The 13,715-nt window shown below is 47.0% G+C and overlaps 1 long non-coding RNA gene across 1 annotated transcript; it reads left to right on the top strand.

Annotated features, from left to right (window-relative positions):
* The first annotated feature begins 847 nt into the window (after window positions 1-847).
* LOC138427491 (uncharacterized) lies at window positions 848-7,991 on the top strand. The gene is made up of 3 exons (XR_011252029.1): window positions 848-969; window positions 5,511-5,583; window positions 7,946-7,991. It is a non-coding gene; the product is annotated as an uncharacterized lncRNA (long non-coding RNA).
* Window positions 7,992-13,715: the final 5,724 nt, after the last annotated feature.

Below are 13,715 nucleotides of genomic sequence, written 5' to 3'. Positions count from 1 at the left end.
TAGAAGACAGTTTTGACGTAGGTACTGATCCAGCTTGTAAACAGATGACATAAACTTACAGTGTCAATAAATATACTACAGTGCTGCAAGTGTATTTTCTTTCATGATTTTCTCCATATTTACTTTTCTCTAGCTTACTTTATTGTAAGAATACAATATATAATCCATTGATGGCAGCGGGCATGCATGCTCATTCATGTCTAACTCTTTGAGACCCCATGGACTGTAACCTTTCAGATTCCCTTGTCCATAGAATTTTCTAGAATACTGGAATGCGTTGTCATTTCCTACTCCAGGGGGTCTTTGAGACCCAGGCATCAAATCCAAGTCTCTTGTTTCTCCTGCATTGGCAGGTAGATGCTTTACGATTGCCCCATCTGGGAAGCCCATATAATCCATACAACATACAAAATATATGTTAATTGGCTGTTTATCTTATCAGTAAGATTTCTGATCAGTAGCAGGCTATTAGTTAAATTTGGAAGGAGTCCAAATTTATATGTGGGCTTCCCCGATGGCTCAGCTGGTAAAGCAGGTAAAGAATTGCCTGCAATGCAGGAGACACAGGAGAGGTGGGTTCGATACCTGGGTCAGAAGATCCTCTGGAGAAGGAAATGGCAACCTACTCCAATATTCTTGCCAGAAAAATCCCATGGAGAGAAGCCTGGTGGGCAACAGTCCAAAGGGTCGCAAAGAGTCGGACACGACCGAGCAACTAAGCACAGACAAACACAGTTACATGCGGACTTTTGACTGCGGGGGTGGGAAGGGTCAGTGCCCCTAACACCTGCATTTTTCCAGAGTCGACTGTATTTTAACAGATACTGTCACTGCCTTGAGACAAAGGACCGAGCAGGCTTAGAGCCCCAAGCAGGTGGGAAGGGAACGTTCTGAGGGACGGAATCTTGCAGCCTGTTCCAAGTCCTGCCACCTAGGAGCACTTCTGCAGACAGAAGAGAGGCGCCAGAGGTAGGGACCGGACCTGTCCTCGCCCGCCCTCCTAACCAAGGTTAATAGCAGTCATGTGGCGATGCTGACACCGAGGGTTCCTAAATCTAGAATTAAGGACTAAGAGGAAATGCACGAGCCTATTAAGGGTGTTTGTATTTGGGAAGAATCTAGAAGTGATTTCTATTTCTTCGAATTTTTCTAATTTAATGCATGTGTATTTCTTTTATCATGAAAAAGCTTAAAGCTATACAGTCTCTTAGGTATATGACATTAGAAACATGATTTTCCAACTTTTCTTCTTTTATCTCTATATTCTACCAATGTTTAGCTGATGTAGTTTTTAACCAACTAGTCATACCACATTTGTTTCATTTACTAATATTCTTCAGGAAGTGTTCTTAAACTCCTCGTCTTTTATTTGGCAATCTTTAAAAGCTCCATTTATCAAAATGACACATGTTTATTATTTTAAAAAATAAAGAAACATTCCAAGAAGAATGTGGGAATTGCTCCCAAATTCCAGAGATAACCTCAATGATCATTTTGGCAAATATCTTCGGTTTGAATAAACCCAGTATTTTTAAATTGATTTTATTATTTTTTAGTGACTTATTTTTTAATTGGTTATATAGTCACAAGGTTCAAAACCAAATTTCAAAATATGCAAAAGAAGGTAGGTGTGAAACATAAAAGGTATATCTTTGTTAACAATAGATCTTCCAGAGGGATGGTATGGGGAGGGAGGTGGGAGGGGGGTTCAGGATGGGGAGCACGTGTATACCCGTGGCAGATTCATGTTGATGTATGGCAAAACCAATACAATATTGTAAAGTAATTAGCCTCCAATTCAAATAAATAAATTTATATTAAAAAAACAATAGATCTTGTTACATTTCAGTAAGTAAGTGGATATTTCTGGTTCTTTAGAAAGGTGGGACCATATTCCCCAGCGCGGAATTACCATAATTTATTGAATGCATCCTGACTGAAGGTCATTTTGCTGAAATAGTTTTACCACTCTCTGTGAAAGCCCACAGCAGAAGAAGGGCTCTCTGAAGTAGGCCTTGAAGACTTTGCTTTTATTTTTCTATTTTTTGACTGCACCATGGGGCTTGTGGGATCCCAGTTCCCAGATCAGGAATTGAACCCGTGTTCCCTGCTGTCAAAGTGCAGTGGCCTAACCACTGGATCACCAGGGAAGTCCCAGAGGGTTTTGCTTTTAAACTGACCTGAATGGGAACCTCTCTCAGTCCAATTCAGCCCCCACTTTGCTTCATCAAGTCTGGCCTCCTGCATTTTAATGAAATGCTATCTTTTATAGGACCTTGATATCTGTTTTCCAATGTTTGAGAAATAAGTTGGCAAGAAAGAAAAAGTTCAGGGTCTACACACATCAAAGGTCTTTTCCTCTCCCAATGCCTTGCCTCCCCATGAGGTCATGGCCCTTACCCTGTAAGACCCAGTGATCAGCCCCTCTCACTGGCCTTGCAGACGGTAAGGGACACTTGCATCTTGCAAGTTCATGACAAATGAGATGGGGGAAGAAATCGAGTTGGGCCTGTGTGTGCCTGAAATCATTCAGACATCTAGCACGTTAGTAATGACCTTCCTTGGAACGCTGGCTCCTCTTTTTCAAAAGAGGAATCGTTGGCATGTGATGTCGTAGTTTTGCCCTTTCTTTACCACCACCCACTCCCGGAAGTAGCAATCTCAAGCCTGTTTCCTTGGCTAAATATTTCTTCCTTTCTTCATCAAGGGCACATGTTACCACACACATTTGTATTCGGGGGCTACTCCCATGCCGGGGCTGGATGGATTGCGGTTTGTTGTTGTTGTTCAGTTGCTAAGTTGCGTCTAACTCTTTGCAATCCCGTGGACTGCAGCACACCAGGCTTCCCTGTCCACTATCTCCCCGAGTTTGCTCAAACTCGTGTCCATTGAGTCTGTGATTCCATCTAACCATCTCATCCTCTGTCACCCCCTTCTCGTCCTGCCCTCAATCTTTCCCAGCATCAGGATCTTTTCCAGTGAGGCACCTCTTCAAATCAGGTGGCCAGAGTATTGGAGCTTTAGCTTCAGCATCAGTCCTTCCAATGAATATACAGGATTGATTTCCTTGAGGATTGACTGGTTTGATCTTGCTGTCCAAGGGACTCTCAAGAGTCTTCTCTAACACCACAGTTCAAAAGCATCAATTCTTTGGCACTCAGCCTTCTTTATTATCCAACTCTCACATCCGTACATGACTACCGGAAAAACCATAGCTTTGACTAGACAGACCTTTGTCGGTAAAGTGATGTTTCTGCTTTTTAATATGCTGTCTAGGTCTGTCAGAGCTCTTCTTCCAAGGAGCAAGTGTCTTTTAATTTCATGTCTGCAGTCACCCTTCACAGTGATTTTGGAGCCCAAGGAAATGAAATCTGCCACTATCTCCGTTTCCACCCCCATCATTTTGCCCTGAAGTGATGGGACCGGACTGGGGTTCGGAAAGAGCCAATGAGAACATAAGAATGATGATGTGCACAAAAACTCCTTGAACTTTCTGGAGCTGATAGAAGCACTGAAGGGGCCTTGGATGCCAGACAAGCTCTCTCATGAGGCTGGCAGGGGAGGGGTGCCCTCAAGTCCATGGGCAGGACCAAGGGCAGGGATACAGCTCAGCAACAAGGGCCCGGCCACGGGATAGGAGGCAGCAGCCACACATCCACGCTGCCGACACCAGCGATGTACTCATGACCCCATCATTCACACTTCCCATCCAGGCAGCAGGCGTTTTTCAGAACAGTCTCCTTCAGAGGCGCAAGGAGAAGGACAGTGCGTGGGAGATCCACCCATTTAAGAAGGAACTGGATGCTCAGGGCACACCTTTTAGGAAGGCAGTGAAACAGGACTTGGGGGACACCTGGCCTGGGGAGGGGACAGTGTGCTGCTCTGGGGAAGGTCATTTCCCAGCTTGGATCACCTTGTGTTTCTCAGGGCGGCCCCATGATTTGGACTGAACAACAACAGAGTGGTTAATGACACAGGCTTAGAGCCAAGCTGTCAAGTTCAAGTCCTGACTCCACCCTCCACTTAGAAGTCCTGTAGCCTGAATTCATACCAGTTACCCAATCTCTCAGTTTCCTTAGCTGTACAGAGAGCTAAAGATGGTCTTCCCAGGTGGCTCAGTGGTAAAGAACCCGCCTGCCAATGCAGGAGATGCCAGCAATGCAAGTTTGATCCCTGGGTTGGGAAAAGCCCCTGGAGGAGGGCATGGCAACCCACTCGTTTTCTTGCTTGGGAAATCCCATGGACAGAGGAGCCTGGCAGGCTACAGTCCATGGGACCGAACACACACACACAAAGCCAATAATAGTAGTTGCTGCTTCGGCTGTTCCGAGGGTTAAGTGAGAAAGCCACGTGCAGCCCCCATGCAACTCTTCATAAGGGCTTAACAGATGTTAGCTGTGGTTATCATCCGGAGCACGCACCCGGGACTGGCCAGACCTGTCATCATTACAGCATGGCAGGCTCTGAAGGGGGCACAGATCTCAGGTCAGAGTGCTTTGCAGCCCAGAGTGCCTCACTGTCCCTCCAGATGCAGGATGTCGGAGCTAGAGGGCCTTGGCGGTCAACTGGCCGGGAGATCAGACGAGACTGAAGAGCTTAAAAGGCCAACAGGCCCACATGCTCCCCAGGTGCTCCTGATGGGTGGCCAGGCTCGTGGATTACAAATGCAATCCCCTCCCTTCACAGCCGGGGGACCAAGGAGGCAGGGCAGGGCAGCGGCCGGCCAGTGGCCAGGCTGGGGCTGCGATCCTGTCCTCAGAGTCCCTAGGTCTCTCCTTTCCCGCGAGGGCTCCCAGCAGCCATGAGGCCACATGGGAAAACCAACAGAGAAAGCCTCATGTCTTTGAAGCCTGTTTTTTAAGCCCAGAAGATAGACTAGTGCATTTCCTGTCAATATATTTAAACACAGTATATTGAAAGCGAGGATTTCCCTGGCAGTCCAGTTAAGACTCCATGCTTCCACTGCGGGGGGCATGGGTTCAGTCCTCGGTTGGGCAGGTCCTGCATGCCATATGGTGCCGCCAAATAAAAGATTAAAAGAAAGCAAACTTCACGATGTTCAGTGTACCTGAATCTGAGTGGGAGCCTTCACCTGACTCAGGGAGTGAGGCCCCACTGGTCAGTGGGCTGCATAGAGAACTGTTTAATTTAGAGGACCCTTTCTCTGCTAATCAGAAGGATGTGTGTTCAGCCATCTGTTTAAGAATTCACTCTTTTCAGAGGATAAATATCAGTCTGTCGTTTTGAAAGGGAACATATGGGCGTCAAATGACCACCATTTTCTTTTAATGGCAGACATGTGTTCATGAATATGTAAACGTCCAGAGGTGAGGCTGCAAAACTCCGCTCTCACTGGGCAGGATTTTGCAGAAATAGTTTTTGCAGGAGGACCAGATGGCGTTTGGGCTTCCAGAGACTGAGGGTCAGAGGGGCAGCCTTCACTCCCCTCTCCTCACCCTCCAAGGGCAGCCCAGGGGAGGGGCCTCACTGTCTGACTTCTGTGCTCGCAGGTCTCCCCAGGAGGAGGGCCCAGGGAGACTCACGCAGGCCTCGGTGTGGGCATGTTCCTCACCCATGTTGTTGGTAAGTCACTAAGTCGTGTCTGACTCTTTGCAACCCCATGGACAGCAGCACGTCAGGCTTCCCTGCCCATCACTACTAGCTCCTGGAGTTTGCTTAAATTCATGTCCATTGAGTCAATGATGTCATCCAACCATCTCATCCTCTGTCGTCCCCTTCTTCTCCTGCCCTCAATCTTCCCCAGCATCAGGGTCATTTCCGACGAGTCAGCTCTTGGCGTCAGGCGGCCAAAGTACTGGAGCTTCAGCTCAGCCACATGGGCCTCACTGTCATCACCACGGAGTGTAGATGATGCCACTGGTGAGACATGGATAAAGTGCCCAGACCCTGGCAGACGCTGAGCATGCCATGGGTGACGGTGGCTGTGGGCACCCAGCCCGGACTCCACCCACCATCCTGACCTGGTTTGGGTAGAGATACTGGCTCACTGCCACGCTGTGCTCTGCAGAGGAAATGCAGGGTCGGGCCACACCGCAGAATGGCCAGGGCGCCCTGTCTACCACCCCATCATTACCCACCCAGGAGTTCCCTCCCCTGAGCCTGGACCAAGGTGCCCTGGGCCACTGCGGCCTCAGTGGGCTGCACACATGGGCTGCTTGCTACGAACACCAGGTCTGCTCCTTAGCTCTGCCAGTGGCCCTAGCCCCACTCCGGACCAGTTGGATGAGAGCCCTGGCAGTGGGGCCTGGGTATTACTGATACCCCCCAGGAGATTATACAGTGCCACCAGGGTGGAGAAGCGCTGATACAGTTGATGTGGAAACATATGCTAAGATCATGGCATCTGGTCCCATCACTTGATGGCAAATAGATGGGGAAAAAATGGAAACAGGACAGATTTTATTTCCTTGGGCTCCAAAATCACTGGGGACAGTGACTGCAGCCATGAAATTAAAAGATACTTGCTCCTTGGAAGAAAAGCTATGACAAACCTAGACAGTGTTTTAAAAAGCACAGACATCACTTTGCTGACAAAGGTCTGCAAGGAGTCGGACATGACTGAGTGACTGAACAACAAATATGTAAAACAGATAGCAGTGGGAATTTGCTGTATGACTCAGGGAGCTCAAACAGGGGCTCTGTGACAACCTAGAGGATGGAGTGGAGGTGGGAGGGAGGTGCAAGAGGGAGGGGACATACATATATCTATGGCTGATTCATGTAGATGTACGGCAGAAATCGACTCAATGTTGTAAAACTATTATCTTTCAATTAAAAACAAATATTAAAAAAAAAGTTGATAGTCTGGACTCACAAGTTCAAGGCCAATGGAGTTTAGGTGTGAATTCAGCAGAGCTGTGCCAGCTAGCCCCGTTGCTGCCACAGGGCCAAGTTACCGGCTGTTACACGAAGGTGGGACTTCAAAGCTCAGACCGGCACCGCTACCTGGAGTGGATGAGGTGGGACACTGGCCCAGGTGCCTGTTGGGGTCAGAGGTCGTGCGTAGCCTGGGCTGTGATCCTGGTGTGATCCTGGCACAGGCCCACAGGCTGCCTCTGAAAGGATCTTGGTCCAACAGCACACCCACCCATGGCCCGGGAAGGGCATCCCGCTGGGGGATGGGACCAGCCTCTTTCTGGCAGCGGGAGACCAGCCAGGCAGCAGCCTCACCCTTTCTAGGTCCTTGGCGGTCTGTGAAATGCTAAGGACTGAGGTTTGGTCATTTGAGTAATAACAACAATAGCAACTTCATTACCATCCATTTCCCGAGGGCTGCCTCAGGGTCTGGCTCACCCTACCCACTTCACATGCATTGTGGATGCTCAGTTCTGCAGTCCCGTCCAGCTCTTTGCAGCCCCGTGGACTGTAGCCCGCCAGGCTCCTCTGTCCGGGGAATTCTCCAGGCAAGAATACTGGAGTGGGTTGCCATGCCCTCCTCCAGGGGATCTTCCCAACCCAGGGATCGAACCCTCGTGTTCTGCATTACAAGCAGATTCTTTACCACTGAGCCAGCAGGGAAGCCCATCCCTATTTCATAGATAGAGAAATAAACTTGGTAACTAGCTCGAGGTCTAACCAAGAGTAAGCTTGCTGAGATAGAATTCACACCCTAGTCTGATGGACCCAATTGCCCTCGATCCTTCTGCCAAACCCCCTGCCCCCTGCTCCCCAGGGGGAGCTGAGACTTCCGGGTAGACAAGCCCACTGCCCAGACTTGCGTTTTGGCAGTACGGGTGAAGCTGGGCTTCAGGCTCTTCACATTTCATTCATTCAGTCACTTGAGCAAAGCTCAGTTTGAGAGACTGATAGAGAATTCTGCTTCCAGCCACAAGGCAGGAGCGTTTTCTGCACTGAAAAGAACTAGAAAAACTGGTAAATCTCTTTCTCTTTCTCTCTCCCTCCCTCCTCCCTTCTCTCTCTCCAGGTACATATTCTTCACCAGAGAATTCTCTCAAACAATTTAGGAAAAAGTAACTCCAGTCCTACAAAAAACAAAACACAGCACTCTTTCAGAGAATAGAAATAAATGGAACACTGCCTGACTCATTTGCAGAGCCAACACGACCTTGATTTCAAAACCGGATGAGGACATGACAAGATAGGAAAATTACCAGAGAGTCTCTTTCATGAACGCTGATGCCAAAATCCCTTAGCAAACTAAATCCACTTATATATGAAAAGGATAAGACCTGACAACAATGTTTGCTCTATAAATGATTGTTTTACCATTCAAAAAAAATCAAGATATTTTACTACAGTCTACTAAGCAAGGGGTAAAATCATTTACTTTTGATAATATCTAATAGTCATTCATAGTAATAATAAACTCTTGGAAGACTAGAAAAGAAGGTTATAGAAAGGTCAGAAAACTTCCTCAATCTGATAGAATATCTGCAAAAGAACCTCTTCCTAAATGTGAAATATTGAAAGCCTTCTCCTTTAGATCAGGAATAAGACAGGATGTACTCTATGACTGCTTGTATTTAACATTATATCATTATACTGAGGTACCGGCAAGAGCAAAACATCAAAAGAGGAGTAATTGGTGTGAAGAATGGAAAGGAGGAAATAAGACTGTCATTATTTACAGAAAACATGATTGTATTCATAGAAAGTCAAAGTAACATATAGATAAACTCTTAGAATGAATAAGTGATTAAGGCAGATTGCTGAGCACAAGGTCTGTACGAACAAACACTGGGTTTCGATACACTAATGACAAACCAGTAAAAAGGAAATTTATAAATATTACTATTTGTAATATTATATGTGTTCTTGCACACACCTCTCTACATGTACACACAACACACATTAAATACCTTGGAATCAAACTAAGTGAAAGATATGAGAGATCTCTACACAGAACACAAAGTTTTGAAGGAAATAAATTAAGCCTTAAATAAATGGACAGCCGTAACTGGCTTATGGATTAGAAGACTCAATATTGTTAAGATGTCAGTTCTTCCCAACTGATCTATGGCTGCAACGCAATCAAAACCTCAGGAAGACTATTTGGAGAACGTGGAAACTGACAACCTGATTCTAAAGTCTGTATGGAAATGCGCAGAACCAAGAACGGCCACTCGCAAAACCCAGGGAGTCACACTGCCAGATATCAGCAGTTATAGCAAACCTTTGTCACAAAAAATTGGCCACTAGAACAAAAGAGAATTCAGAAACAGCCCTGGGCTCCATTTATGACAAATGTGGCAATGGGATGCTATGGGGAAAAGGATCATCTTTAATAGCTGGTGCTGAGCCAACTGGATATTCATAGAAAAGAGACAGATTTTGATCCTTAGGTCATAGAACATACAAAAATTTTGACAGTTTATTTATACCATATGCAAAAATAAAAATATGAAATGTAAAATAATAAATCTGCTAGAGAAAAACTCAGCAGAAACTTTTCATGACATTGTAATAGGGAAAGACTTCTTGGGACTTCCCTGGCATCCCAGTGGTTAGGACTCCATGCTTTAATTGCCAAGGGCTTGGTTTTAATCCCTGATCTGAGAACTAAGATTCCATACATCAAATGGTTTCTGACCAAAAAAGAAAAAAAAAAAAAGATTTCTTAAACCAAATGCAAAAACCATAAAGGAAAACAATTGGTAAGTTAGATTAAAATTTTAAATTTCTGTTCAGCCAAAAAACACCTTTAAGAGAGTAAAAAGATAAGTCTTTGAGCTGGGAAAAGAATATCTGTTGGTTACGCATATATGTGTGCGTGCATGCATTTAATACAGACCTCCCAGGTGGCTCAGAGGTAAAGAATCTGCCTGTCAAGCAGGAGACACAGATTCAGTCTCTGGGTGGGGAAGATCTCCTGGAGAAAGAAATGGCAACCCACTCCAGAATTCCTGCCTGGGAAATCCCATGGACACAGGAAACTGGCAGGCTACAGTCATGGGCTCACAAAGAGTCGGATACAACTTAGCAACTAAACAGCAACACATAGCATCCATGCAACATACATACATGTGTATGTACACACACACACACACACACATATTTCAGCACTATGTGAAATCCCTGGAGAAAAAAATGGTAACTCACTCCAGTATTCTTGTCTGGAAAATCCCATAGACAGAGGAGCCTCGCAGGCTATAGTCCATGGGGTCATGAAGACTTGGACACGACTGAGCGACTAAACCACCACTGTGTGGGATACATATGAACCCTTAGACAAATCAAAGAGAAAAAGGCAGACAACATAACAGAAAAATGGGCTCAAACAAGAGCTTCACAAAAGAAATTATTCCAATGGCCAAAAAACAAAGAAAGGTGCTCAACATCACTAATTTGCAGGCAAGTGAGACTTCAGTTAGAAATAATCTCGCCTTGGATAAACCTCATTGACTACGACACTGCTGCTGCTAAGTCGCTTCAGTCATGTCCAACTCTGTGCAACCCCATAGATGGCAGCCCACCAAGCTCTGCCGTCCCTGAGATTCTCTAGGCAAGAACACTGGAGTAGGCTGCCATTTCCTTCTCCAATGCATGAAACTGAAAAGTGAAAGTGAAGTCCCTCAGTTGTGTCCGACTCTTTGCGACCCCATGGACTACAGCCTACCAGACTCCGCCGTCCATGGGATTTTCCAGGCAAGAGTGCCAGAGTAGGGTGCCATTGCCTTCTCCAGACTATGACACTGCCACTGTGCAAAGCTTAGGGACTTTGAACCACAGTGATTGCCACTCACACTAACCACAATGGCTAAGACATTTTAAACTGACCGTTCCAGCCCAGGTGCCTGTTGGGGTCAGAAGCCAGTGGCAGGAGGTGGGTGAGGATGAAGCCCCTGAATTCTCATACCTGCCTGTTGGGAGGTGACAACATGGGGAAAGTGTTGGCTCTATCTACCAAAGCTGAACAATTATGCACCCTATGGCCAGCAATTCACTCAGACCCGTACCCAAAAGAGATATGGACGTAGGTTCACCAAAGCACATGATGAGAATATTCCAACCTGCATCTTTTGCTGCCCCACCCCCAGAAAAGCCTCAAACACTTATCCACAGTCAGACAATCATTTTTGCTGCCCTCAACAACATAGATGACTCACAAACATAATGCTGAGTGAAAAAAGCAGACTCATTTATAAACAGAAAAAATGAATTTATGGTGTGTGTCTTGGCTTGGGCTGCTATACAGAACACCATAGGCTACATGGTCTATAAACAACAGAAGTATATTCTTCATAGTTCTGGAAGCTTATGTCTGAGATCCTCTTCCTGAATGGCAATCTCTTGTGTCTCCTTTTCGAAGGACCCTAATTCCATCATGAAGGTTCCCCCTTATGACCTAAGCTAACCCTGATCACTTCTTAAAGGCCCCACCTCTAAATACCATCCCACTGGGGGTAAGAGTTTCAACATATAAATTCTGAGAGGACATAAACATTCAGTCCATAACAGTAAGTCAGGACCGTTAAGAGTAACACGGCCAGGGGACTTGAAGGGGCATTCTAAGGCATGTTTCTTAAATTGAGGTGTAATTGATCTATCACACTATATGAGTTTCAACTGTTCACCATCATGATTCACTATGTATACATACTGGGAAATGATCACCCCAATATGAGTATTTCTTGACCTTTGTGTTGATTTCACAGTACATTTGCTTTGTGATAATTCAACAACCACACGTTTATAATAGTGTCCTTATTTGTGTATATGTTGTTGTTCAGTTGCTTAGTCGTGTCTGACTCTTTAAGACTCCATGAACTGCAGCACGCCAAGTTTCCCTGTCCTTCAGCATCTCCTGGAGCTTGCTCAAACTCATGTCCATTGAGTGTGTGATACCATCCAACCATTTCATCCTCTGTTGTCCCCTTTGGTTAAAAATGTAGTCAAACAATAGGGAAGGGAAGGGGAAAGAGGGAGGGGGTGGAGAATAGAGAACAAGAGACAGAGGGAGGAGAGAAGAGGCCACAGCCCTCCCCCAAGGAGATGGGGCTGACAATTGGTCCCACCAGGTCTCCAGGAGCCTAGAGCACAATTTCCCAGCATCGGTTGTGGCAAAGCACACTCAGGCTGGATCTGGTGGGGAACAGATGGTGCAAGAAATGTGCCAACGATCTTGCACCATCCCCCTTCTCCTGGGGGCTTGGATGTCACTCAGCCTCACTTGTCACTCTGTGCCCACTCTCCCTGGGTGGGTGGAGAGTTGAGTGCCAAACGCCGGATAAAGAACAGAGATTAATTTGATCCTCCACCTGGGCACCTCTGAGTCGGCAGGCCTAGGGTACTGGCAAATGGGGTGTGTGCCTGAGCTCCAGAGATGTGGCTGGCTGACCTCCACACCTTGATCCAACCTTCCAGTCTGAGCTGGGGCAGGGGAGGGGAGCGTGAGGATCAAGAAAGGGCCGCTGGGATGGCAGCTGCCCGGGAGATGTCCCCGGACCCCTGCCTGGCTTTGACTGGGACACCACAAAGGGCACTGCAGGCTGAGCTGAGGACAGCCAAGCTTCCTGAGCTGGGTGCCAAGCCCCACGGGGGCTCCAGAGTGAATGCTCGTCTGTTCTTTGTTTCCTTCAATCTGGGACAAACCTTGCCCGAGATCATCTCTTCTGGCTGACATTCTGAGTCCGTGAAGGTCTGGGGCAGACGCGGCTGAAGGAGGAGGCAGGAGTCCTGGGCTCTGGTTCTTTCAGGGGCTTTGTGGCTGGGGGCAGGTCACAGGGCCGCCCTTGCCTCAGTTCCCTCTCCATAAGGGCTGAGCGTCCAGTGCTGCCCAGTGTGGTAGCTGCTGATCACGCAGCATGTGGCTGTTTAAATCTAGACTTATATTAGTTAAACTTGAATAAGCTTTAAAACTCAGTCCTTTTATTGTGCCAGCCCACAATGTGGCAAGTGGCTGCCGTATTGAACAGTGGGGGTGTAGAACATTTTCATCATCACAGAAAGTTCTATTGGACAGGGTTGGGTGAGATTGAAGAACCCGCCTGCAATGCAGGAGACTCAGATTTAACCCCCAAGTTGGGAAAATCCCCTGGAGGAGGACATGGCAACCCACTCCAGAATTCTTGCCTGGAGAATCCCCATGGACAGAGGAGCCTTGCGGGCTGCATTCCACAGGGTCACAAAGAGCTGGACCCGGCTGAAGTGACTGAGCACGCTCGGGTGGGGCCAGTGTGTGGCTTCACAACCATTTTTATTACCCAAAGATCACTCTGAAAGTGAAACTTGCTCAGTCGTGTCCGACTCTGCGACCCTGTGGACTTCTCCGTGGAATTCTCCAGGCCAGAATACTGGAGTGGGTAGCCTTTCCTTTCTCCCACCCACGGGATCTTCCCAACCCCGGGATCGAACCCATGTCTCCACATTGCAGGCGGATTCTTTACCAACTGAGCCACCAACGGATAAACTGAGGAAGAGGAAATCAGAGGCTCTCGAGGTTCTTCATATCCCACAGTGGTTCCCAGCCTCTTCCATGGGGCCCATCTGTGCAAAAGCACCCAGCACCAGGGTCTGTAAACCTGTGTGTCAGGTACTGCTATATTTTAAATGGATCACCAACAAGGCCCTACTGTATAACATAGGGAACTCAGCCTAACATTATGTGGCAGGCTGGTTGGGAGGGGAGTTTGGGGGAGAATGGGTTCAGATATATGTATGGTGGAGTCCCTCCATTGTTCACTTGAAGCTATCACAACATTGTTAACCACCTGTTGTTGTTTAGTTGCTAAGTC

The sequence above is a fragment of the Ovis canadensis genome, chromosome 22, assembly GCF_042477335.2.
Source record: "Ovis canadensis isolate MfBH-ARS-UI-01 breed Bighorn chromosome 22, ARS-UI_OviCan_v2, whole genome shotgun sequence".
In the NCBI taxonomy this organism is placed as follows: Eukaryota; Metazoa; Chordata; class Mammalia; order Artiodactyla; family Bovidae; genus Ovis; species Ovis canadensis.
The sequence above is the reverse complement of the archived record's forward strand: the minus strand, read 5'-3'. Positions and strand labels throughout refer to the sequence as shown.